Source organism: Marmota marmota, unplaced genomic scaffold (assembly GCF_001458135.2).
Source record: "Marmota marmota marmota unplaced genomic scaffold, marMar, whole genome shotgun sequence".
Classification (NCBI taxonomy): Eukaryota; Metazoa; Chordata; class Mammalia; order Rodentia; family Sciuridae; genus Marmota; species Marmota marmota.
In genome coordinates, this window is record NW_026000229.1 from 21303255 (window position 1) to 21327449 (window position 24195).

The 24195-nt window shown below is 40.2% G+C and overlaps 1 protein-coding gene and 1 long non-coding RNA gene across 2 annotated transcripts in view; one reads left to right on the forward strand and one right to left on the reverse strand.

Annotated features, from left to right (window-relative positions):
- Nucleotides 1-24195, forward strand: part of Myo1e (myosin IE) — a 190677-nt gene that overhangs the window by 8579 nt on the left and 157903 nt on the right. The window lies entirely within an intron of this gene.
- Nucleotides 5-24195, reverse strand: part of LOC107138062 — a 24361-nt gene continuing 170 nt past the window's right edge. Inside the window, exons 1-3 of the long non-coding RNA XR_001502970.2 lie at nt 23791-24195; nt 5869-6113; nt 5-1211 (exon numbers count right to left, since the gene is read on the reverse strand). The exon at nt 23791-24195 is cut by the window's right edge and continues 170 nt beyond it. This is a non-coding gene — a long non-coding RNA (uncharacterized LOC107138062). The remainder of the gene's footprint in view (nt 1212-5868; nt 6114-23790) is intronic.

Consider the following 24195-nt stretch of genomic DNA (forward strand, 5'->3'; position numbering starts at 1 on the left):
TATATATATATATATATATATATATATATACTGGACTCTGGGAAACCATACATTTTTCCCATGCCTTCAAGGCTCACATGGGGGTCGCTGATGTTTTATTTGTTTTATATATAAAAAATAAATCCAAAGTAAATATGATAAAATAGTACCATAAATTCTAAGCAGTGTGTACATAGAAATTTTTTTATTATTCTTTATAATTTTAACATTTTTCCAATTTATAAGAATGCATATAATTATATGCAATTCTTTATATAATTTCAGAGGTTCATAAACCCCTGAAGCCCATACAATATCATTCTGTAAGTTGTACCAAATATTATTTTTTTTAAGATGAATATTAGGGTGAATGTTCAATTTTGGATCTATGTCAACTTATTTTAACGATAGTTGACATGAGATTGAATCCATAGTAAGTTCCATTAAGTGTTGTATAAAAGTTCATTAGGGGATATATCCCGGGATTTTTAATATATCTTAGCATCTCTTAGTCGCCCTTTCTTAATCTGTTATATGTGTTAGCTTTTTGTATAACAGAACATCCTGAACCTAGGGGCTTAAATAAATCATAAAGATTTATCATTTCTCATGATTTTGTGTATTGGCTGGCCAGTTCTCATCCAGGCTGGCTCATCTGAGCTCTGTGGTCAGCCAGTGGCTTGGCTGGAAATGCCTGATCTAGGATGGCTTCACTCACATGTTTGGTAGTTGGCCCACTTCCAGCTGGAGCAATGGAGATGACTTGGCCATGTCTCTCTTGTCACAACAGGCTGGTCTTGGCTTGTTTACATAGTAGTGGTCACACCACAGGATCACCAAGAACGACAAGAGTGCAGACTCCAATACAAAAGCATTTTTTTTAAGACTTTGTTTGCATCATGCTTGTAGTTGCCCCCATTGGCCAAAGCAAGTCACATGGCTAAGTCCAGAGTCAGTGTGGGAAGGGACTACATAGTTCCCCCATTTCAGCCTTTTCTCTTTTCATCTTTCCTTAATTGAATGAATACATTGAGGCAGGAATAAATTCAGTGGTAGCTCCAGTTACCCCGGCTGATCTTTGGAACTCCTGTACATGGCAGAGAAGGCACTCTGGCTCTTGATACGTCCACTGCTGTCTTACCAAGACATGAGGAATTTGAGCTCCAGTCTAATTCTACTCAGTCTGATTCTAAAGTTGCTATGTTTTGTTGAAGAAAAGGTAAAAGCAGAAGCTATAACAACAAAAAGAAAAATAATTTTCTATTAAAGGGAATTTTGTGAAAATAACATTTAACTAAGCCACTGAGAGAACAATGAGTCATGCCAAACCAGACTGGGTTAGATGTCCTTTTGGACCAAAGGGTGGAAGTCATGCCTTCCAAGGTGGGGGCAAGACTTCTTCCTTCCCAATTTGGCCTGTTTAGCAAGCACTGATTGTCCATGTGGAGAAAGACATTCCTTACACAGACCAAAAAATACATTTTTCCCTTGGTTGAAAGTCATGTCTTTTAGACTCTAAGATGATTCTTAAAATAACCCTGTGTCAGTTCCATATTCAGTGAGCCACAGATTGTGCTATCTGTGGGCTCAACAAGATGTGAATTGAATAGGATTAAGTTAGCTTTGTGCACAGGACTCTAAAAATCCATTAACCTACAGATCTTTCACTTTGATATATCCTCTCTTCCTCTGCTCTGCCCTGTCTCATTTAAAACTTCAGAAGTGGAGAGAAAACTAATCTCCTAACTTCAGCAATCAGCAGCTCATGACCAATCTTCTCTGTGCTCAACTTCCACTGGTTTAGTTTGAGGAGAATCCTAGATATCACAGCATTTCATCCATAAGTAAACATATTACATTGGCGTCTAAATGAAGCAAAACTTGTTACTAACTACTCTTTGGCCTAGAAGAGAAGTCTGTCTCAGAGGACAGAAGCTAGTAGTTTTCCTTTGACTTTTAATAGTAGAGCCTTGTATTAGAGACTAATGTAAACATCTCTGGTCATTGAGGGGACTTCTCATCTACAGGAGGATCTAGTATCTTGGCATGCGGGATAGGACTGGCTTCCCCCCTTACAGTCCTCACACTATTCAGGCACTACCTTTAGGTGCCATCGGTAGGGTAAGTTCATGGTTATCAGCCTCTTTATTCCTCCTCATCTGTATCGTATCATGCTAATGGCTATAAAGACAACACTGGTTTCTTTCAATAATCAGATGACTTTAAATTTAGAATGTCAAATCTGAAATATCCTGGAACTACTTGCAGGGTCTGTGCAAAGTCTCCTGATCTGTACTCTAGGAATCCTGGTCCTAAACCTGCTTTTATTGGGACTGCTTAAAAATCAAACATAATGCAGCATTAGAGAGAAGGGAGGTTGAAAGTGGTAAGTTGAAATAATTTTTTGTTAAGATTCTCAGACACTAAACTAGTAAGTTGATGTGCAGCAATGGTAGGTATTATGTGCGGGCTGACAACTAACTTGATTTTTTCAGAATAGTAATGAAGCATAAAAAGAGTCACAACATTGATCTTCTATTTAGATTATTATATTCTCCTGTAATAACAAAGACTTCAGGTATAAATCAGGTGCATAAAGTTTTGACTTTATGTAAATAATTGAAAGTCCATTATTTCCCTGGTGAGGATTCATCGACATTCATTATAAAATTAATATTTACTCATTGGGGGCACTCATACCTGTTTCTGTGCTTTGTTTCTACTACTGAGAACTAGAGGTAAGAGGTTAGGAAAGCTGGGACCACCTCTTCCTTCCACTTCCTTCTCGCCACACCCCAACCACATCCTCCCAATAGGGTCCCTTCTTTCCCCACAAGGCCTCTTCCCCATCCTCCACTTGAAGCCTCCCTCTGGAACCAGGAGGACTGAGAAGGAGGACCACTGGAAAGCCAGGAAATAACCTGCATCTGCTCAGAAGTGAGGAAACAGCCAAGGAAGGGGGCTCTCTCCTCCCTTCTCGAGTGCTTTCTATCCTCCTCCATCTCACCAACACGTCAAGCATTGTTCGGCAGAGACAATGAGGCACTGTCCTCTTTGTTTGGGACTATGAATCAGAGTCTCCAGTGTTTTGCAGCATTTGTATTTTCATATCATTGGCAAAGGTGCATTTTATATGCTTCAAATATAAGGCGTGGTGAATCGCAAGATTCCACCACTTGCAAAGTATGATGGTTCTGCCTCTGCAGCGTGGCTTCAGCCTCCCCTTTACCTTGACTCTTACCTGGATCTTCTGTCCAAGTGGAATTAACTTGCTCTTCCCTCATAGACTTGGATGTTCTTGTGTCTGGCTGGAATCTATTTCCTCCCCTCCCCCCATCCGGCCTCAGTTCTACCTTCCTAGTCTCATAGTTAAAGTTATACCCTTTAAATCTTGAGACACTTTATGATGGTTTGTGCACTTTTTTTTTTTTCTGATAAATCCTTTTCAGGTGGGGTCCTTTGTTGTTGGGTTCTGCCCTGTTGTTTTGTGACTTGCCATACTAAGGGTACGAGACTTGTTTAAAATATAATAAAATTATGGCATTTGCAGGTAAATGGATGGAGTCAGAGAAGATAATGCTAAGTGAAGTTAGCCAATCCCAAAAAACCAAATGCCAAATGTTTTCTCTGATAATAAGGAGGCTGATTCATAGTGGGATTGGGAGGGGGAGCATGGGAGGAATAGAGGAACTCTAGATAGGGCAGAGGGATGGGAGAGGAAGGGAGGGGGCAGGGGGTTAGCAAGGATGGGGGAATGTGATGGACATTATTATCCAAAGTGCATGTATGAAGACACAAATTGATGTGAATATACTTTGTATACAACCAGAGATATGAAAAATTGTGCTGAATGCGTGTATTAAGAATTGTAATGCACTCTGCTGTTATATATAAATAAAATAAATGAATAAAATTTAATGGGAAAATGCTTGTATTTCCTTCTGCTCTGTGTAAGCAGACATTTTTTAAAACTGCACTCCACATCGTTGTCCTGAAGGACAAAAGTAGAGTACAGAACTGCCAACACAGTGAAGCACTCTCAAGACCCACTTCAAGAAAGAAACCGCGGCTTCTGTTTCTTCCACTAATGGAACAAAAGAGGAGGAGTGAATTGGTGTGAATGCCCTGTGATTCAGATGTCACCAGAGCCTTTGATTTTAGTTGGACTGATGAAGCTGTCTGATGCATAGGTGTTTCTCCTGACTTGGCTCAGCTCACCCTTTGGGAATATGGCATGGTGAGGACAGGGAGAATACAGAGAAGGATACTAAAAAGGGCACCTGGAAGCTATGCCACTCATCCACAGAAGGCAATAGAAAGCAGCCTGACATTGGGATGCTTCTGTTGCCAAGCAGCCATAATGTTGAAACCTGGGCAAACTCCTTCCCCTTACCACCGTTGAGGAATCTGCAGGGAAGGATAGTTCTCTCAGAAGGTGAAATCTATTGTATGTGGGTCATTGATTTTCACAGATGTGAATATTTAAGAAATAGGCAAACAGTACATGGAAAGATGGAAGGAAGAATTAGAATGGGATTTTGCCTAGACAGTACCACCCCTCCCACCCTTGAACTCCTGCATTCTGGGCAAGCCCTCTACCAACTGAGTTACAGCCCAGCCTAACAACATGCTCTCTTATTGCTTATGGTTTGGGAGGGCAGGGTGAATTCAGCTGTTTAAAATTCATAGGGAATCCAGAGACTGGTGATGTCCAACTAACCCTCATGAAATCTTTGAACGTGAACTCAAATTGGGAGATTTGCACCTTTTGAGCTTTTTGCACTGTTTTTCATGATCTGATGGGTGAGGTCTTCTAAACTCTTACAGAAGTATAAAGGAAAGAGACCCCTATGTGAATGGCCAGAGAGAAGTAGGGTAGTTTATAGTTAGCCTACAGAACCTGGAAAGACATCTGATCTCCAGTTTGAACATGTGGGGTGAGGGAATCTAAGTGGCTTGTTGACCAGAGTGGGGAGGGAGAGACAGGCAAGGTAAGCTAAGGCCCACCGGCCAATGGGAGGCTTGGGGGTGATATTAATTCATTAAGATATTTGTTTACTGTTTTGTCCTTGGTTGCAAACTTCTGAAGAGGACAACATGGCTCAGTTTGACATAACCAGTACCTGGCACAATGTTTGCCATGTGTTAAGATGGGCAACTTCACCAAGTAAACCAAACACTAGAACAAAAGGACCTGGAGGGCTCCAAACCTTCCAAGTCCACTTGGTTTGCAGCAACTCAGCCTCCAATGAATGAATAATTGGTGACAGTGAATTAAAGTAGACAACTAATTGTAAACTGGAAATGTTTTTCAAAGATAAAAATAGCCCCTTCAGATAAAACCACACTGAGGCTTCCTTTCTTTTAATAGAACAGGATATTAACCCGGTGTGGCTGCAGAAGGAAGCTGGGTGGGCTAGAAAGCTTCTGCATCTGACTCTTCCTCCCCCTTCCTTCCACCCCTTGCATTGAGAGGCTAAGTGATTGCCCCAGCCTGCATAACCAGTCCGGACTTGCACCCCGCCCCCCTCAGGGGTGGTGCCTGCTCTCAGCAGGCTGAAATGGAAATAAACATCACCAGGGCCCCTCCACTCCAAAGTTCCCATGTCTGAACAGAGCTGTTCCAAATTGGGGGCTGGCCTAGTGGGGAGGCAGCAGCCTGTGATCACTAGTTATGCCATCCAAGGCCACTGTGACTTTGACCCTGAACTGAAGGAGTGGTCAGGCTATTTTTGTTGATACAATGGGTCACTGCCAGATCGTCGGATAAAAAGATTTTCCTTGTTCAGCTATATAGAATGTAAAAATTTCTGGCAAAGTTTCTGTTCTGGCAAAGACAGAACCCTAACCCTAACCCTTTGTTTTTCCTTCAGTGAACTAACCACTCACCTGCGCAAATGGGATCTGGTGGTGGCCTCCCTCGGGCAGGAGGCCGAGTCTCAGGAGGCATGCTAATGGCTTAATTGTTTTGTTTATTCGGTTCCTCCAAATTCCAGTAGCTTCATTTGCATCAAGAGAACTTTTCCTTGTGTCTTGCCATTTCCTTTGGTTTTGAATGGCTCTTAATGTTTTTGGAAAGGTTGGGGGAGCTCTCTGTAGTAGGTGTAGCTTTCTCTCAGTAGGGTTTTTTCTGGCTGTGTGGTAGAGAAAGGAAGCTAGAGAAAGGAAGGAAAAAATTTTAAAAAATTATATACAGTCTATCCACACAAACTACAGACTATTTTGGAACCTGATATTTATGATGACATTTATGTTTACATACTTTAAGTTTGGGGGTTAAAAGATTAATGTATACAAAGGAATGATGATATTTAACCGAACCCCCCTCCCCCCAAAAATGGCACATTTATGGAGCTGTGGTTTGCTTTTCAAAATGTAGAAATGATGCGAAGGTTTGTTTCTTCGCCCATGACAAAGAATTCCAGGTGTAAGACTATTTTGGTTCATGTGGGATAGGCGTTTTAAAAATTTAAGCATTAAAGAGATGTTTTGGATCAGAGGATTTTATAATGCCCTAGGACAGCAGTTCTTAATGCAGGGTGAAATCTGACTTTTTGGAAGAGATGTGAGGGTTAAAGTCGCTGAAGTCCTCTGAGGTTGGTAAATCTACAGGTGTGCTGGCCTCCTTAGGAAAGAAATGCTTCCATTCCCTGAAAACTAGGATTTGGGAATTTCAGAGTTGCTAAATCATGTGGTAGATCTTAATGTTATAAATCACTCAAACAAATACAGGATAAAGCTATTTTGGGAAATGTTTGTGATTATGCAGGATTACATGGGGATAAAGAGCTTCCAGTGGCTCCTCCCATTTCTGAGGGTGTTCCGTGCTTTGCATTCTTGATAATTTTTTCTGGAAACTTCAGAGCTTTTCAGAGGCTGGATAGGCTTCTGAGCATTTAAACAGCTTTCCATAGCGTTGAAAAGAAGAGCCTCTGTCTTTGGAAGTAAAAAATTACTGAACACTGACTTTAAATTGTCCAGCACTTGTTCACCTTTGAGATCGCTATTATTATTTCTCCTGGTTTACAGAAGAGGAAAGAAATGAATTAGGCAACTTGTACCAGGTCACCCATTTGAAAAATGGTAGAGAAGGAATATAAATTCTGGGTCACCTGAAATTAAGGTCAATTTTGGAGAGGCACTGTCTATTCCAAGACTTGTCCAAATTGGGGGTCCAGGGACTAGCAGTGTGGGCTCTACCTGGAATAGTATCAGAAATGCAGAACTCCAGCTCCCATCCCAGATCTACTGATTCTGAGTTTGCATTTTCCCCAGGTCCCTCGGTGGTTGCAAATGAGCACGTAATCTAGGCAAGATAGCATGACTCTGAACATGCCTCGGAAGGAAAACCGATGTCCCCATTTTTCAGGGACAAGGATGCAGCCAGATGTCTCCAGTCTTTAGAAATCCAACTAACCAATCATATCTAATTATACTGCTCAAGTAAAAATTTAAGAGCAGTTCTTCAACATGGAATTGTGGGAATTTTTCTCTCGGGCAGTTCTGGAGTTAAGCTCTCCTTGGCTGGATGCACAGAATAGGTGGTTGTGTACAGCATGCTAGGAAAACTCTCAACCTAGAATGTCTCTTCCATGGCTGCTGTTAATGCAAGGTTTCTACCATTAGTGATCTTTCCAAATTAGTCTATCCAGTCTTCTCCTACAGAGGCCAAGAACAGAATTTGTCAGTCCAGAGAAGCAAGGCAGAGCGATCCAACCTGGGGAATATCAGTAGGATGAAAATAGAGAAGGGCTTTGGAAAGAGCCCCACTTCCAGAACACTCCAGTCCTGGGTGGTTTTCCTTTTACTTACTTACTTACTTACTGTACTGGAGAGTGAACGGAGGGGTACTCTACCACTGAGCTACATTCCCAGACCTTTTCATTTTTTAAATTTGAGACAGGGAACTCACTAAGTTGCAGAGGCTGGCTTTGAACTTGTGATCCTACTGCGTCAGCCTCCCATATAGCTGGGATTACACATGGGTGCATCACTGTGCCTGGCTGGTATTTTTTTTTAGAATTAGAATTCCCACAGGCATCTGGGCTGGAGATGGTAGTGTCTCTCTCCCTCTTTTCTTTTCCCTGCTGACCTATTGCCTCCCAATCCCTGTGAGTCTTCACAGGGTTCTCCTTTCCTGTTCACAGCTGTCACACGGGTTTAAATCTGTATTGTGCCCTGGGATCATCACAAGGGTCTTTTAATAGATCTTTACTTTCTCCCTCTAATTCACAGAAACAACGTGGATAGAATTAACATCGTGGTACTATCCCTTTCACCCAAAAAATAGACTACGAAGGCTGGGGCTGTAGTTCAGTGGTAAAGCATGTGGTGGTACGCACAAGGTCCTGGGTTCAATCACTAGCACCAAAACCCAAAAAACAAAACAAACAAAACCCCCAGCATTTCTGTCCCCATTAAACCTGCTCCATCCACCTCTATTTTTCAGTAATCCTTCTGGTGTATGTAAACTACATGGTTTAGATGCCTTGTCCCTATTATTAACTTGCACATAATAAGTTCTCAATAAATGTTGATTGATTGATTGATTGATTGAATGAATGAATGAACTGATTCTCAGGCTCATGTTTTATCGCTCGCCTAAAACATAGCTGCTAGTCATTTTCCATGACTAGACTTCCCTTCTCTTTCTTGCCATTTATCTGAATCCTTAGAGGCCCAACTGAAGGTTCATTTCCTAGAAACCTTTGATTTTGATCATAGAAGGGATCATTCCTTTCAAACCTCGGTCCTTATCATGGAGGTATTGAGTACTAAATCACGTGGAATCTAGAATTGTCATCTGTGTACGGAATCTTATGGCCGAAATAGACTGTAAGCCCCTTGAGGTCCAAAACGATTTACATTTCTTTGCACTTTTCAGAATTTACCATCTTTCTCTCCTCATGTTCCTGTGCACTCTGGTCATTTCCCCCATTTCTCCTGGCACTTGAGTGAGATGTTAGGGTTCCTTGTGGACTCCCACCCCCCACCTCCTCTAACCTCCTTCTTCAGGAATGCATATGGTCCCTGAGGGTAGAACTACACCATCTGGTCTCTCTGAGTTTTTTTTTTTTTTTCCTTCTTTCTTTTGGCAGTGCTTGGGGGTCAAATCCAGGGCTAGGCAAAAACTGCCACTGAGAGACCCCTGGCCCCACTATTATGACTTGTTGAATGACAGATATTACTAACTTTATCCTTTTTAATTTCATCTGCATTCTTTTCCTTGTGCTCAGTTCTTGGAACTCCCACTTCTAAATTTCTTAGGACGACAGTGAATAAATGTTAATGAAACTGTGACTCAGCGTATCCTCCAGCCAGGGTGTGAAGGTGAGTCAGTAGACGATGGCAGGCAGCGGGTCTCTTCTACCCTGAGGGGGAGGTAGGAGCCTGCCTGGTGACCTGGGTAGGTTTTCCCCCCTCATTGTTTCCTGGAACTGAGTAGATCAATTATTTAACTCTGAACTTCAAATTCATTTTTTAAAAAGGAAGTTAGTATAGCTTGCATTCTCTTTTCCAGGGGTGATATATTGATTGTTAATAATAAAGGTATAAATGCTTTGGATCCTACCACTGAGACTATATGAAGTACCACAGTGGGATTTTGGCTGGAGTTCTCTCCTACATGTCCACCTTTCTGACTTTCTGTCTGCCTCCAAAATGAAAGGCAACTGTCCTGGTACAGATCCTACATGAGCATTTTTCTAACTAATTTATTAAGTTCTGGCCTACTAAACTTTAGAAAACCATACCATTTCTTTCCAATCTTTTAACAGATTGTCTTTGAAAGAGTCTCATGTTGCCTGTTAAGGAAATTACTTCAACTGAGTGACGTTAGAAATGGTTCAGGAAAACTAGACACATCTCTGCTGAATCTGTCCAGCCTCAGACTTTCCCTTTGACTTGTCTGGGGAGAGATGAATGGCGGGTGGAGAGTGCTTCTGCTTTCATTCTCTGGAAGGTTGTATCACCGGCCCAGAGAATACAAACCAGATTGAGACGAATTAGTAATGCCTCCATTGAGTTTGGGCAGGGTGGTTTGCCTATTTGGAAAATCCTTGGCAAAATTTCTTATCACCCTCCTCCCTAATTGGCTGAGTAATTTAAAGAAGGCTTTTGAATTCAAATTTTCTGAAGAGAGGGTGTTCAGTTCACCCTTTTGTATATGGTAGATTGTTTGCAGTGCATTCCTAGGAATAGAGGAAAAGACACCCTTTCTGCCTTGACCCTGGGCTGGAGGAGACTCAGCCTTCACTGGGAGCATGCTAAAGGCAGGATTGTATCCAATTCTGTTAGCTAGAAAATTATAATTGCGAGCAGAAAGAATATAGGAAACACGTATATATACTTACATGTCCATGTGAAAGGTTATGAGAAGAAAATGAAATAATTACTACTAAGAAGGTTTTAAATGGTCATTTTCTCCCCTTTCTCTCTGAGTATCCTGCTACTATGCCTGAGTCTTCTAGACCTAAACTCAACAAAAATCCCATCCCTTGGGCCCCCCAGCCTTCCCAGCTGGGCACTTTCCTCTTCCATTTGCCCATGGCCTCTCATTTGAAAGGTTCCAGCATCATGCATCATAGACTACCATAAAGATAGAACCATAAACCAAAGATAGAACCGTCTCATTAGGATGTTGAACACCAGAGAGCAGGGCTGTTTCTGACCTAGCAGTGGTCTCCACCTAACTTAAGATCCACCTGTGGTGCTATCTACGCATGTCAGTCTTGGACTGACAAGTTGAAATCAGAGCTTCTAGGGGTGGAGTTCAGACACAACTGTATTACTTTTAAAAGCTTCCGGGGTGGTTCCTAAAAGCAGCTAAGGCTGAGAGCCACTGTTGGTAGGTATTTAAGATATTTAAGGCTTGTTGACTGTGCTGCCATTAAGTATAATACCAAATGCACACTGATCAGAAACCATGCAACTTAGGAAGTTTTGTGGGTTTTTTATTTGGTTGGTGAAGAGAGGATATTTGTTTGGTATTTGACTTCTTTAAGAAGATTGGTGACTCCAAGGGGACTGGAGAAAGGTGAATCTTTGTGTGGACAGGGTGGTTTGCCTGTTTGGAAAATTCTTGGTGAAATTTCTTTTCAACTTCCTCCCTAATTGTCCAAGGGGCCTTCAGTGATGGCCGAGCTGTGGCCGTCTGTCAAATGCCTTGCAGCCTGAGATCCCCCTGCCTCCTCCCTACCTTAGCACTGTACCCTAGATCAGAGACCTCCAAAACTGGCAGGGCATCAGAACCACCTAAGGAGGTGATTTGGTAGTTTGGGGATGCGACTCAGCAACTGTTTTACACAGAGGTTTCAAGTGATTCCAGCAGGAAACTGACAGTTGGGCCCACTGCTCTACACACAGCTCTGCAGAACTGGCAAGACCGGAGTCTTGCATCCTGAGCTGTGGGGTGTGTTTTGGCTTTTCCTAGGTTGTTTTTCTTGCTCCCCTAATTATATAACTATATAAGTATTTTCCCTAGAACTTTTGTGTATTTTTAAAATTTAACTCTTCACATCATCTGAAATTTACTTTTTAGTTAATGGTCCTATAAGTAATTTATTAAATAATGCATTCCTTCTGTTCTAAAGTGCCACCTTTAAATTCACATCTATAATTTGTTTCTGGTTTCTTTTGTCCTATTAATCCTTTCCTCTACTCCCAAACCAGTAACCAGCACCACACTGTATAATTATTCTAGTTTTAGAATCTGTCTTTGTGTTTGTATGGGAAAGACTGCCCTAGTTATATTCCTTTCTAAATGAGTTCTTGGCAATTCATTTTCGTCTATTCTTCCAGATAAAATTTACATTAACACGTCAAAGTCTCAAAACAAAATCTCTTGAAAACTGTTGGGACTGGGCGTATAGCTCAGTGGTAGAGCATGTGCTTAGTGTGTTTGAGGTTCTAGGTTCAAGCCCCAGCACCATGTTACAAAAGGAAAAGAAAAAAAAAGAAAAGAAAGAAATCCTCCTGTTGAAGTTGCATGGAATCTATATAGCCATTTGAGAAGGTCTGAGTCTTTGCATCTACAACATGGTGTCCTCTATTAGAACTCTTTGTTTAGGGCCTTCTATAAGGTATGCTTCTCTTTACACAATTCTTTTACGTTTCTTATTAAGTTTATTTTATACACTTTTATTCTTGGTTCAAATGGGATTGTTCCTGTCACAGTCTTTTGAAAATATTAATAATTTTATTCATATTTTGTTTGTATGATTTAATGAATATCATATCACCACCCACATGAGTATAATAAAAATCTCATTTATTTAAATATGAAAGGATGCAGCATTCTGACTCATTCCATTTTTTACTCTTGAATCAAAAAAGTGAAACAAAATAAAACAATTTCTCCCCGTGTCCTAGTGTACTCCTCATGAAGAGTGGCCTGGGCCATTGGGCCATGGTTGTGAAGGCTCAAGGAGGCTGTAAGGCCAGTGGGTGCAGAAGGAGCTGAATCTGGGCTGACTGTGCAGCACAGGACCACTCCCTGCAGCTTGTCCTGAATAGATCCCTGGCAGAGAGCAGGAGGTTCCCTGATGCACCTTCTCATGCTACAGAAAGATCAGGGAAGCACAGTTGAAAGTGGAAGAGGGAGAGAGATGCTTAAATTCTGCCTAGCAGAGATTCAGAAGTAGAGCCAGGTCTTTGCTCATATCTCAGAAGGAGAAAACACTGACTCCAGGAATCATATCATTGTAATAACTAATTACAAAAGAGTCCCCTGCAAACTATAGAGTGACAGATGTATTAGGAAATATTAACCCCATGTGTTCTAGCTTTTTTTTGAAGTACTTCCAGAAAGTAAGCAATGCCATTACTGGATAAAACCTGGTCCATTTACCCCAGGATTTTTTTCCCCCCACAGCTTTTAAGGAAGTCTTATATGAAAGCAGAGGAAACTGTAAGGTGACTTTTTAATTCAGAAACATGTCTAACCCATTAATAATATACATAAAACCTTGGGAATTCTAAGAATTGGTGAATATGCTATCAGTTCCTAGCGTCCAAGGCTAAACACCCCTCTACTCCCCAAAAAGGGTATGAGAGAGTTAATAATGTCTCTTCCTGAGTTTCCCTTTGAATTTCCTTATCTTGTCTTAATCATCCTGTATCCAAGGAAATATAAAAGTAATTAGTCAATGTTATTTTCTGACAGCAGGATAAGATCCAAAGTTAAAGGTGAATGCTTAGCCAGTTGGGTTCTAACAAGCTGGAGAATGGAGAGTTTTATGTATAATGAAACAAAGCATTCTGTGTACCCAAGAAAACAAATTACTTTTCTCATCGTCATATTTTCACATTATATTCTACAGCCATGAAATAAGTAGATGTCTACTTTTTAAAAATGTTGAATTTCTTCTTATAGAAAAACCCGGGAAACTGTTAACAAAACTGTATTAAAAATAATGCAGTCAGGTCCATGAAATGAAGGATCTTCTGACTATGTGGAGAATAGACTTCCTAGCATAGAAGTGACTAGAAATCCCTGCAACTAGTATTTTATTTAGAACCTTTGGTTCTGTTCTCACATGAATTTAGATGATTTTTCCTGATGAGTTCCATAACACCTTCAAGAGACTGACAGTTCTAATAAATGTTTTTCAGAGCCAAAAAAAAAAAAAAAGATTCTGGATTTTTTTTTCCTACAAGGTTAATAAACCTCAATTCGAAACAAGAAAACTTGAGACTAATTTCACTCATTAACTCACTTCAGAATTTTGAAGTGGTTTGGTGACATCAGACCAAGCCTGCCATCTGAGGGAGAAAGAATCAGAGTGGCTGAATGCTTTATCCAAGGGCACAGTTTGGTATATAGCTCTAAGCCTGTTTCCTAAGTCCAAGTTTAGGGAAGTTGTTTGTGGTTTTTGTTTTTCCTTCCTTCTGTGGAGTCAGAGTAGCAACTCTCTCCGGAAAGGGCAGGATTAGTATGAAAGCTAGCCTCCAGCTCTGCAGGAGTCATCTCCTGCCACCTCACAGTCACCCACTGGAAGAGATTCTGTTCTCTCCATTTTGCAGAAGAGAAGGTTGAGGTTCAGAGAGGCTAACTTGTGCTGTGAATCCAACCCTGAGTCAGTTGCCTTTTTGTGTGTGTGTGATGCCCTCTCTTGCTAGGCAAGTGCTCTACAACTCAGCTACACCCTTAGCCCCAACTTTTGCGTTTTTATGCTATTTTTCTTTTGCAATTTTTTGTACTTTGTTTAGTTTTTTTTTCCCCCAAATTTAAATTCTTCAGCATACCTGATAATTTTAGGGGAAGAGTTTCCAGTGGGCTATATGTGTTTAATACCCCGTTGTTTCTAAAGACTCACTCTCTTTACGGAGTAGTGGCTCCTCTGTCCACCTGATTGGTCAGGCCTCTCTTTTTCTTTGATGTCCTTTTCTTTCTTCATAGAAAGCTAGGTATCTTATAAATTTTTTCTTTTTAAATAAATTTAAATTATTTTTCAAGCTATAATCATATCAACAATATAAAAATAGATGAGCTGACTTTTTTTTTAATTTTATTTTTTTGTGGTACTGGGGATCCAAACCCCAGAGAGGATAGTAGAGAGGGACACTCTACCACTGAGCTACATCCTCAATCAACTCTTTTTATTTTATTTTGAGACACGGTCTGCTAAGTTACCCAGGTTGGCCTTGAACTTCACATCCTCCTACCTCAGCCTTCCCAGTAGCTGGGATGACAGACATGCACTAGTGCAGCCAGCAGATGAGGTGATTTTTTTTTTTTTTAATGACATGCTAGTTTGAGTTCCTAGACCTTTCTTTAGTACTTGTTGATTCTTTAAGAGTTTTCTTAAATACTTTTTTCCTGATTTTATCCCAAAGTAAAAAATTACAAAGTTAGTTTTAATTTTAACTTAAAATATTTAAGTAAATTAGAAGACAAGAAACTTTAAAAAAAAAAAAAGGTGATCCTTTGCAAAAGATTATTATAAACATGTCATCTCATGTTACTGTGTACATCGTGATACTATACGTGGAAAAAACTTGGTGAGAGGCATCGATAACTACCCCAGGTCTTACTTTTTCCTGTTTTGACAATTTTTCTTCTCCCTCCAGTATTCCTTAGAAATTAAACTATCCAGAGAAAATGTAACAAGAGCCCAGCACATCATGAAAACAGAACTCAAGGAAATCAAGTTCTATGTGAAAAGTTTGCTTCGCTGATTTAAATGTCAGGCTGGATTTTTTGAATTCTTGGTAGAGAAGTCCTTTGATGAGTTATATATGAAGGCGGAGAAAATCTCTCTTCCTTTTTTAGCCTCTAAACTTCTGTATTCCATACCGCAGAGTTTGGAGAACCTTCATTCTGAAGAATACAGCAATGACCTCTTTTTCCTTTGAAGAAAGCTGCTTAGCAAATCCAAGTGCATTTATTCCCACTCCATTATGAGTTCTGTACATTGAATTGTGTTGTGCACATTTTAATTTTGTTGTGGTTGTCATATATTCAGTTTGTACCTTTCTGCCATCTGAGGGAGAAAGAATCAGAGTAGCTGATTTTCTTTAGGAAAAAAGAAACTGAAGTTGGCCATAAAAAGGAAAATGGTGACAAACAATCTCATTAGGAGAGAGAAAAATCAGTGACTCAAAATAAGAACTCCCAGGAAGGAAGCCTAAAGTCCCTAGAATGGCACTTCTGTGTCTTTTGGAGGGGCTTTGGGCTGTAGGTAAACCGAGAGCTGGACAACTCTGGTGTCTGGGGTGTAGCTTTGAGGTAAGGAATAGGTTATGTAAAGAATAGGATTTTCTACCTCAACTAACCAAGTTATCTTATATTTCTGTCTGCACTTGGGACCAGAGTTCAGCTAATAAACATTTGGTTAGAAAACAAAGCCCAGGGAAACATCTTTTATTACACACAAAATCTAAGCACTATGAATTCTAAAGCATTCATTAGGCCCACTTCTGAGGAAGACCTTGAGAGGTTTCTGCCTGTCTCGGGTTGATAAATAGAAGTAAGGAATGTAGTGTCCATTACTGCTAATCCAAGATAAAATGTCATGGATATTTGCATTGTCGGGTGCTGACCTTACAGTGGCCATTTCTCCCATGCCTTTGGTTCTCTCACACAGTGTTTCTCACAGTGTCCTAAATTTTTATCGGAGGGGGTGCAGGACCCTGCTTCTTCTGCTTGTGTGAGGGGGTTACAGGTTACAGAGGTTTGAAGCTCCCCCTGCTCAGAAAGCTGTGAAGTTACCAGCTCCGGCACTCCAGAGACCCAGGAATCCTGGGCGGGAGCTGAGGACATCTCAGGAAGCAGAATTGGCTCAGTGTTTCATGTATTGGACAAGTTCTAAGATCACAGAGGTAACAATCTTCTCTGTTCCCCTCTTCCTAATTCAGCCTCTGGCGGCCCTTTATCTAGGTAGAATAACCATAGTCCTCTCTCTGGCCCACAGGTTGGAAAACTCTGAAAGTTTGCCAGGCCCAGATCTGGGCATCAGGAACTTGCTGGGTGCTGCATAAGCCATTCATCTCTGTAGCAAAAGGAAAATTTCAATGCTGACCTAGTTTTACGTGGCCATTATAAAAAAAGATTCCTACTAATGAAAATAGAAAGTCAGTTGTAAATAGAAGAGGATACTAAATTCCTAAGCAATCTATTCATTTTTTTTCCCCCAAACTTAAATAATTCTACTGGCTTTGCTTCACAAAGCAATTATTGCTAGGGGGCCGCATTAGTTACACCTAGTAGCTGAATCTGCAAATACCACTGAGCTTCCTTCCTTCAGAAGGATTTAGTTTGATTAATTGACACTCTTGGGTGATGCTTCTCAGTGGAGTCAGAGGAGGAAAGAAGCTTAGTTCAACCACATGGATGGGGAAGCGTAGGGATTGTGTTTGAGTGATTTGCCTTATTGCTTAAACCAAGATGTTTCTAAGCTTGGTTTTACTTTGTCCTGTAGGAATTTTGTGAGCAAGATATTTTAGACTATAGTAGTTTGAATGTTCTTTTAAGTCTGGTACTGTAGGCTAAACTCTATTTTCTGCCAAATGTGAAATAGTAGAACAGGATAAAACCATGTGCTTCACATTATAAAAATTTTATCTGATGGATGTTTATGTTTAGAAAAATCACCATCAAATTCACTATTCATAGATACGAATAATGCAACTCCTGCTGAACAAAGTTGGTTTCATCAAAATTACCTTCCTTCAGGAGGATCGAGAGTTCAAAGCCAGCCTCAGCAATGGCGAGGTGCTCCAAGACACCCTGTCTGTAAATAAAATACAAAATAGGGCTGGGGATGTGACTCGGTGTTTGAGTGCCCCTGAGTTCAATCCTAGGTATTCCCCCCCACAAACAAAACAAAACAAAACAAAACTGCCTTTATATCTTTTTTATTCATACCTGAAGGAAACTCAATTTGGTTATACCTAAAATCTGTTCTGTGGAAATTTGTAGCCTGGAACCCTTGTTTGAATCCTGGCTCTTATAATCTTAGATCAATTCCCTCAGTTTTCATATCTGTAAAGTGGAAATATTCATAATTGCAAATCACCTTCTAGAGTTGTTATAAGGATCAGATGCAATAATGCATTTGGAAGTGTTTTCTAAACTATAAACAATTAAATAACTATAAGGAGTAATTTTATAAGCACAGATTTATTTTAAAACTAGAGATTCTTGGAGTGTGTTGTGTGAATCACTGGAGATACCAAAGTATTTTCAGATGGTCCAACACATGTCCAAAATTGAAGTCCTATTAAAAGCACATAGATTTTAAAATAAAAGACACCATGGCATTTTGAGATCTAGATTTAAAGAGACGTAAATAAACATTAAATAGGTTATTACTAGGTGAGCTGGGGAGAGTGGTGGCAGCTAGGAGACCCTGCAGAACTCTTTTGCTTACCAGAGAGAGCCCCACACCACACAGTCAGGTTATCATGAAGGAAGGCATCAGAGCCGTATGTACAGACAGCAGTGTGGCTATCCAATGACAGTCCAGTGTTCCTCCACATAAACCAGAGCCATGGACCATTTCAAGGGCTGTAGTTCCTTTTCTACCATTCTCAAGGGGAATGGCTTGAATGCATTTGTTCCCCCATCTTCCATCCTGTTTATTGGTAAATAAATGCTCAGTCTGCTTAGCCATGGCCAATTCCTGGGGTGTGAGATGTAACATAGTTAAATGCAAGTCCATCCTAGTCACTAAGTTACTGGAGAAAACAGGTGTGGGACTTCAAAGAGGTGTGAGAGCAAGCCTAGCCAGGGCTCTTGAGTTTTTCTAGCTCTTTCCATGTGGCTTATGCATGGGACAACGGTGCAAAGCAATCCTTGATATAGAACCAAGTGAATTTTTTTTTTATTGTTTTTCATACTCAGCACAGATTTTTTTTGATGCAAAAAACATGCTGTCCTGATGTGGCTACTGAATCATCATTCACTGCTTTCAAAATTCCTAAAATCTTGCATTTTAATGGTCTCTGGCAGATCGCATCTCATAGTGTAGCACTGTGCTTGCCAGTGAAATGTTTGAAAGTAGTTTCAAGTAATTTTAACATACTCTTTGAGGATGGTCCACCTTTTACTACATACCAAGAAAAATATGCATATCCACCAAGTTGTGCCAAATCTTGTTCTTTTTCTTCTTTAATTTTAACATAAAATATGCATTTTGTTTAATATTAAGGAGATATGAAGCTGGTTGGTGCTCTGTGGTAGAGCATGTGTTTAGCATGAACAAGGCCCTAAGTTCAATTTCCAGCACCAAAAAGTAAAATAATAATAAATAAAAAAAGCTATGAGTTATGCAGGGAATGAATAAAAATTATTCTGGCCAGGCATGGAGCACACTACTATAATCCTGGCTACTCAGGAGACTGGGGAAGGAGGATCACAAGTTCAAGGACAGAGGTAGCTCAGTGGTATAATGCTTGCTCAGCATGTGCAAGGTCCTGAATTCAGTACCACACACACACAAAAGGAGATTACAAGGGGATTGACCATGTGCCAACAGAGTGCCCTTGTTTTCTCTTTTGAAGTTTGATTCATGATAGTATGAATATTCTCTTTGATACAGTCTTTATTAATTTTTTTCTTATAAAAGATAGTATAGACTTAAATACTTATACTAGTAAATTTGTTAGAAATTTCTAAGCAGTATTTTCAACCAGGAGCAGTTGGTGTTTATACTTTTGTGTTTTGCAAATAAGCTTCTTTTGTCTGCTTTGTAATAATATCCTTCCAGGTTTCTTATTGTGACCTAGAGATAATACATATACATATGAACAGAGCAAAATGGTGGGCATGTTTATGCCAATCAGATAAGTAAATAATTCTAACAGTTGATGAAAGGAGTTGGCAAGTTTTTCTCAGATTTCCTATTAGTTTTTGGCCCTGGCAGGTTGAAACAAAAGACCTGGCAGAGTGACTAGGGGGGCTGCTGAAGTCCTTGCAAAGTGATTTCTGTATCATCATCTTGTGAAGAATGAGGCATTGGAGAATATTTGGATGAAGTTGGTGGCAGTTTTACTGCTACCATCTCATTCTACTTTGGGCATCTAGTTGTTTCTGCCACATTGTCACTAGTGGGGGAAAATGCTGTTTATCTACTCTGCTCAGAAATCATCTGAATTGGTCATGTTTTAAAGAGCAAGGATGTTGGTCAACCCTGAGACTGAACTTTGGTTACTTATTCTAATTTGAAATGATGTTGTTCATCATCAGATGAGCAAGATAAACTAACAGAAAGCTAGCAGTGGGGATAGGTTGAGGTCCCCTTGGCCTCAGCCTCTGTTTTGCACCTGTGGTCCTGCTAGGCTGTGATGTCTAGGGAGGCAGAAGCTCTGTCTTGTTCACCACTTTTTCTCCAAATGTAAATGTCCACCATTATTAGTCATCTCTTTTATATTCTTTGCTACCAAACTGGGTTTTTCCTGGATTTAGTACACCACCTGGCATAGAGCAGGCATTTAATTTGTTGAGTTAATTGATTAATTGTTTAATGTGTGATTAAAAACCTAGCATAAAGTGGGGCACAATGGCACATACCTATAATACCAGCAGCTCAGGAGGCTGAGGGAGGAGGATCACGAATTTAAGGCCAGCCTCAGTAACTTAGCAAGATGCTAAGCAATCTAGCAAGAACCTGTCTTACAGAAATAAAAAGGGCTGGGGATGTGGCTCAGTGGTTAAGTACTCCTGGGTTCAATCCCTGGTTTAAAAACAAAACAAAAAATCCAAGCATAAGAACAGCTACAAAGTAGGTGACTCTCATAATCAGTTGCATTATGTGTAGGGTTTGTTTTTTGAAGGACAAAGGCATAGGAGAAATCCCACCAGATGCCAGTCTTCACATGGTTAGTGTTGATTTATGAGGTGGTGGATAGAGGGATATGAAGGTATCCTGTCTTCTTCCTCTCCCCACACCTTTCTTGTATCTTGGGTGTCACCATCAACCACCAGTTTGTCCCCTGGATGCTGCTGTTCTCTGCTACTCAGAGATATCCAGTATCAGTGGGTGTTTAGATTGCACCCACTTTTGGTAAACATTGGGCTTCTGTTCCAGTCGAGTGAATTTGTTGCTGCAGCAGGTTACTGGTTCATGGGATATGGTGCATGAGACCCTTTGAGAGGAACTTCAAAATTGGATTCTAGAATAGTTTTGCCCATTTACATACTCACCAAGGGCATGAAAGAGTGAGAGTTGTAAATATAAGGTGGCATTTAGGAATTATTAGAGGCTAATAACTGCAGTTTCCTGTAAGCTTACAATAAAATTGAGGATAATATATTCTCTGATTCTTTTCTATCTGATGACTTTAGCCAGGAAGTCACTTAACTGTCTTACCTTCCCTGGGATGAGGGTGTACTTCCAGGGGATTTTGGAGCAAGAAAAAGTAGCTCTCTTCTATGGGTATATGTTGGTTCTAAAGTGTTTACCTACATATTTGGTGGATGCTCAAAAGTCTTTACTGAACTTACTCTTGTGGTTCAGCTCTCAATTATAAGCATTTTAGAAATAAAGGGGAAGAAATGAAGACGTAGAGGCTGAAATCAAGGCAGAAAGAAATCAAGTGGATCTAGAAGGAAGTGGGGAATAGTTTGTGCAAAGAAAGGGCACCCCACAATGGGAAATAGATCCAGTGTCGTGCCACAGGGCTGAGGCTGTGAGTAGGAAATTTCATAATGTGTGCAGAATGCTGGCAAGAGGATGCACTAAAATAGAAGGTAGCCATGGCTGGACATGGTGGCATGTGCTTATGATCCCACTCAGGAGGCTGAGGTAAGGGGATCCCAAGTTTGAGGCCAGCCTGGGCAACTTAGGAAGGCCCTGTCTCAAAATTTAAAAATTAGCCAGGTGCAATGGCGCACACCTGTAAGCTGCTCGGAAGGCTGAGACAGGAGGATCTCAAATTTAAACCCAGCCTTAGCAATTTAGCAAGGCCCTCCGTTTATATATAGTAATATAGTTAGACCCTGTCTCTAAATAAAATACAAAATAGGGCTAGGGATGTGGTTCGGTGGTCGAGTGCCCCTGAGTTCAATCCCTGGTACCCCCCTAAAATTTTTTTTAAAAGGCTGGGGACATAGTTCAGTGATAGAACAACCTTGGGTTCAATCCCCAATTCCAAAATGAAAGCCAGAAACCAATATGGGGCCAGTCTTGACAGTGAAATTGTCACTGGGTGGCCAGAAAAGTTAATTCCTAGAATCTCTTTTCTTTAGCAATAGCATGAAGTTTTGACCTAATTTTGTGGACTTAACTATTTAGACCAGGCAGTGACAGTCCCACTCTGGATTTGGAGAACAGAATAGCACACATAGTCTCTTGATCACTGCTGCATTCTAATGAGATGCAAGCTATCCTCTCCAGTGACCTGGATCAGCTTGCTTGTTATTTCCCATCAAAATGCAAGTTATAATTTGAAAATATTGGGTTTGCTTTTAATTTTGAGAATATAAATGTACTTGTAAGAGCTATAGAAAAGCCCAGGATTTATTTCTGTTCGATTGTCTGCATTCTTGGTTATGGTTTTCCTATCACACACTTTCGCCTCACAAGGGAAGTAGCAGCAGTTAGAAGGCTGAATTCTACACACAACCCTGAGCAGGTGATTTAAGCTCTCTGAGAACACAAGTTTCTCATCTGCCAACTGTAAATAAGGTCTACTTTCCTTCTACTTATGGGGTTGTTTAAGGGCATAAAATGGCAAAGGAGGTAAACTGGTAGGGTACATTTTGGTTTTAAATTGTCAATTTTTACCAAGAGCCTGATTCTAGCCTAAGAAAGAGAGCTTTGGGGCTTCATTGTACTCGAATTAGCTGTACCTTATCCTCACTTTAAAATTAGCCTTTCTGTTTCCTTTCATGTCTTTTGACCCTGCAATAATAGCTGCAGGTAGCGAGACCAAATCTGAAAAGATGGATTTTGTAGAGCCAGAATTAGCTACGTGTGAAGAGAAAAACAATCTGATTAAAACAGTTCTCATCAGGTGAAAATGACCTACAGGAATGACTTTATCGGGGTTATTTACATGTTTTTAAGAGATATGCCATAAACTGCTAACCTGAGTGAAATTCAGGTTATTGTAGGCTTATGAAGTATTGACAATTTGGACTCATTTCTTCCCAGCTCAATGTTTTTGGGATGGGGAAGCGATGCATTTATATAATTTTGCATTAAGTAGCAATTTGTTTGGGCTGATGTCGACAGTTAAATTGATTGCAGTCTGCAGATGAGAGTGTCTGTCTTTCTCTTACCATCTGTGTACATTGTTCACCTTTTCCATCTCATCCCAAAATGTGGGGTGGTTACTTGGTTCCCAAGTGTTCCTCTCCTGACTCAGACGTGTTGTGGACCCCTAATTTATTCCACACATCAGATGCTCTTCCTTCTGTTCAGAGATGTGTTTCCTCTAATTGTAGATGGGTTTTGAAGAGAAAGCTGGTTGTGATTTAAAAGGCCAGTCTTTTCTTACAAATTCCACAATATAGTAACAACGTGGACCGGGAAAGACTGCTTTCGTACCTTTTTGGAGTTTTCTTCAGTTTGCCCATCACTAGGTCAGCAAACTTATTCTTTAAAGGGCCACCTAATTAATATTTCAGGTTTTGTGGGCTACACAGTCTTTGCCACCACTACTGAACCTTTGTGCATGAAATCAACAGTAGGCAATATGTACATGAATGAGTGTGGCTGTCCCAATATAACTTTGCAAAAACAAGCACAGTTTGGCCCACAGGCTATAGTTTTCTGACCTCTGTTCTAACATTATATAATTCCAGTGACTTAGGAGGCTGAGGCAGGAGGAATGCAAGTTTGAGGTCAGCTTCAGCAACTTAATGAGACCCTGTCTCAAAATAAAAAATAAAAAGGGATTGGAGCTATAGCTTAGTGGTAAAGCACCCCTGGGTTCAATCCCCAGTACAGAAAGGAAGGAAGGAAGGAAGGAAGGAAGGAAGGAAGGAAGGAAGGAAGAACTTAATATTTTAAACGGAATGGAGAATACTAAATTTTAAGTACCTTCAAGTCAAATCAAGGATAGATTTTTAAAAACAATTTGTTTAGGAATTTACTGACAAAAGACTGTATTATTCTAGTTTTTAGTACTTCCTTACACTATATGCCTTTAGAATAAACTAGGCAAAATCTTGGCATTAGACCTCGGAAATATTTGTGAGTATGCACTTTTCACAAGTAATTATTCTACCTAGTCTGCCTTTTTTTTTTAACATTCCACTGTCAATATAAATTAATACCACTGACCTAATGCCAACTATATGCCACTCATAGAACTGGAAACTGGATTAGAGAGAGAGCAGGGAAGGACTAGGAGAGGAAAGTTTACCTTAGATGATCCCAGAAGTCAACGGAGGTACCTGCTTCATTTTTAAGATCTTCGATTACAGTACTTTGATTCTTAACCTTAAAAAATGCTCCTTCAACTGTCTCAAGCCATGTGGAATATCTATTACTGCTTAGGAATTTGCTGTGGTTTTTCATTGATCGTGGCCTGAGACTTTGGAATACGTATTAATTTATTTGGGCAGAGAGTGCGGAAATCCACATGCAGAATAAAGTGAACTTTATGCTGAAATAGAATCTTGAAACTTGGAATGATTAATTCTTAAAAAATGAACCATCAGCATTAATAAAAATTGAGTTCTAAGAAGGTATTTTGCAGTTTGCTCCCTAAAGTACTGAGGTAATTTGACTGACTTCCCATTTAAAAGTAAGGGCTGTCCCCCCCCCC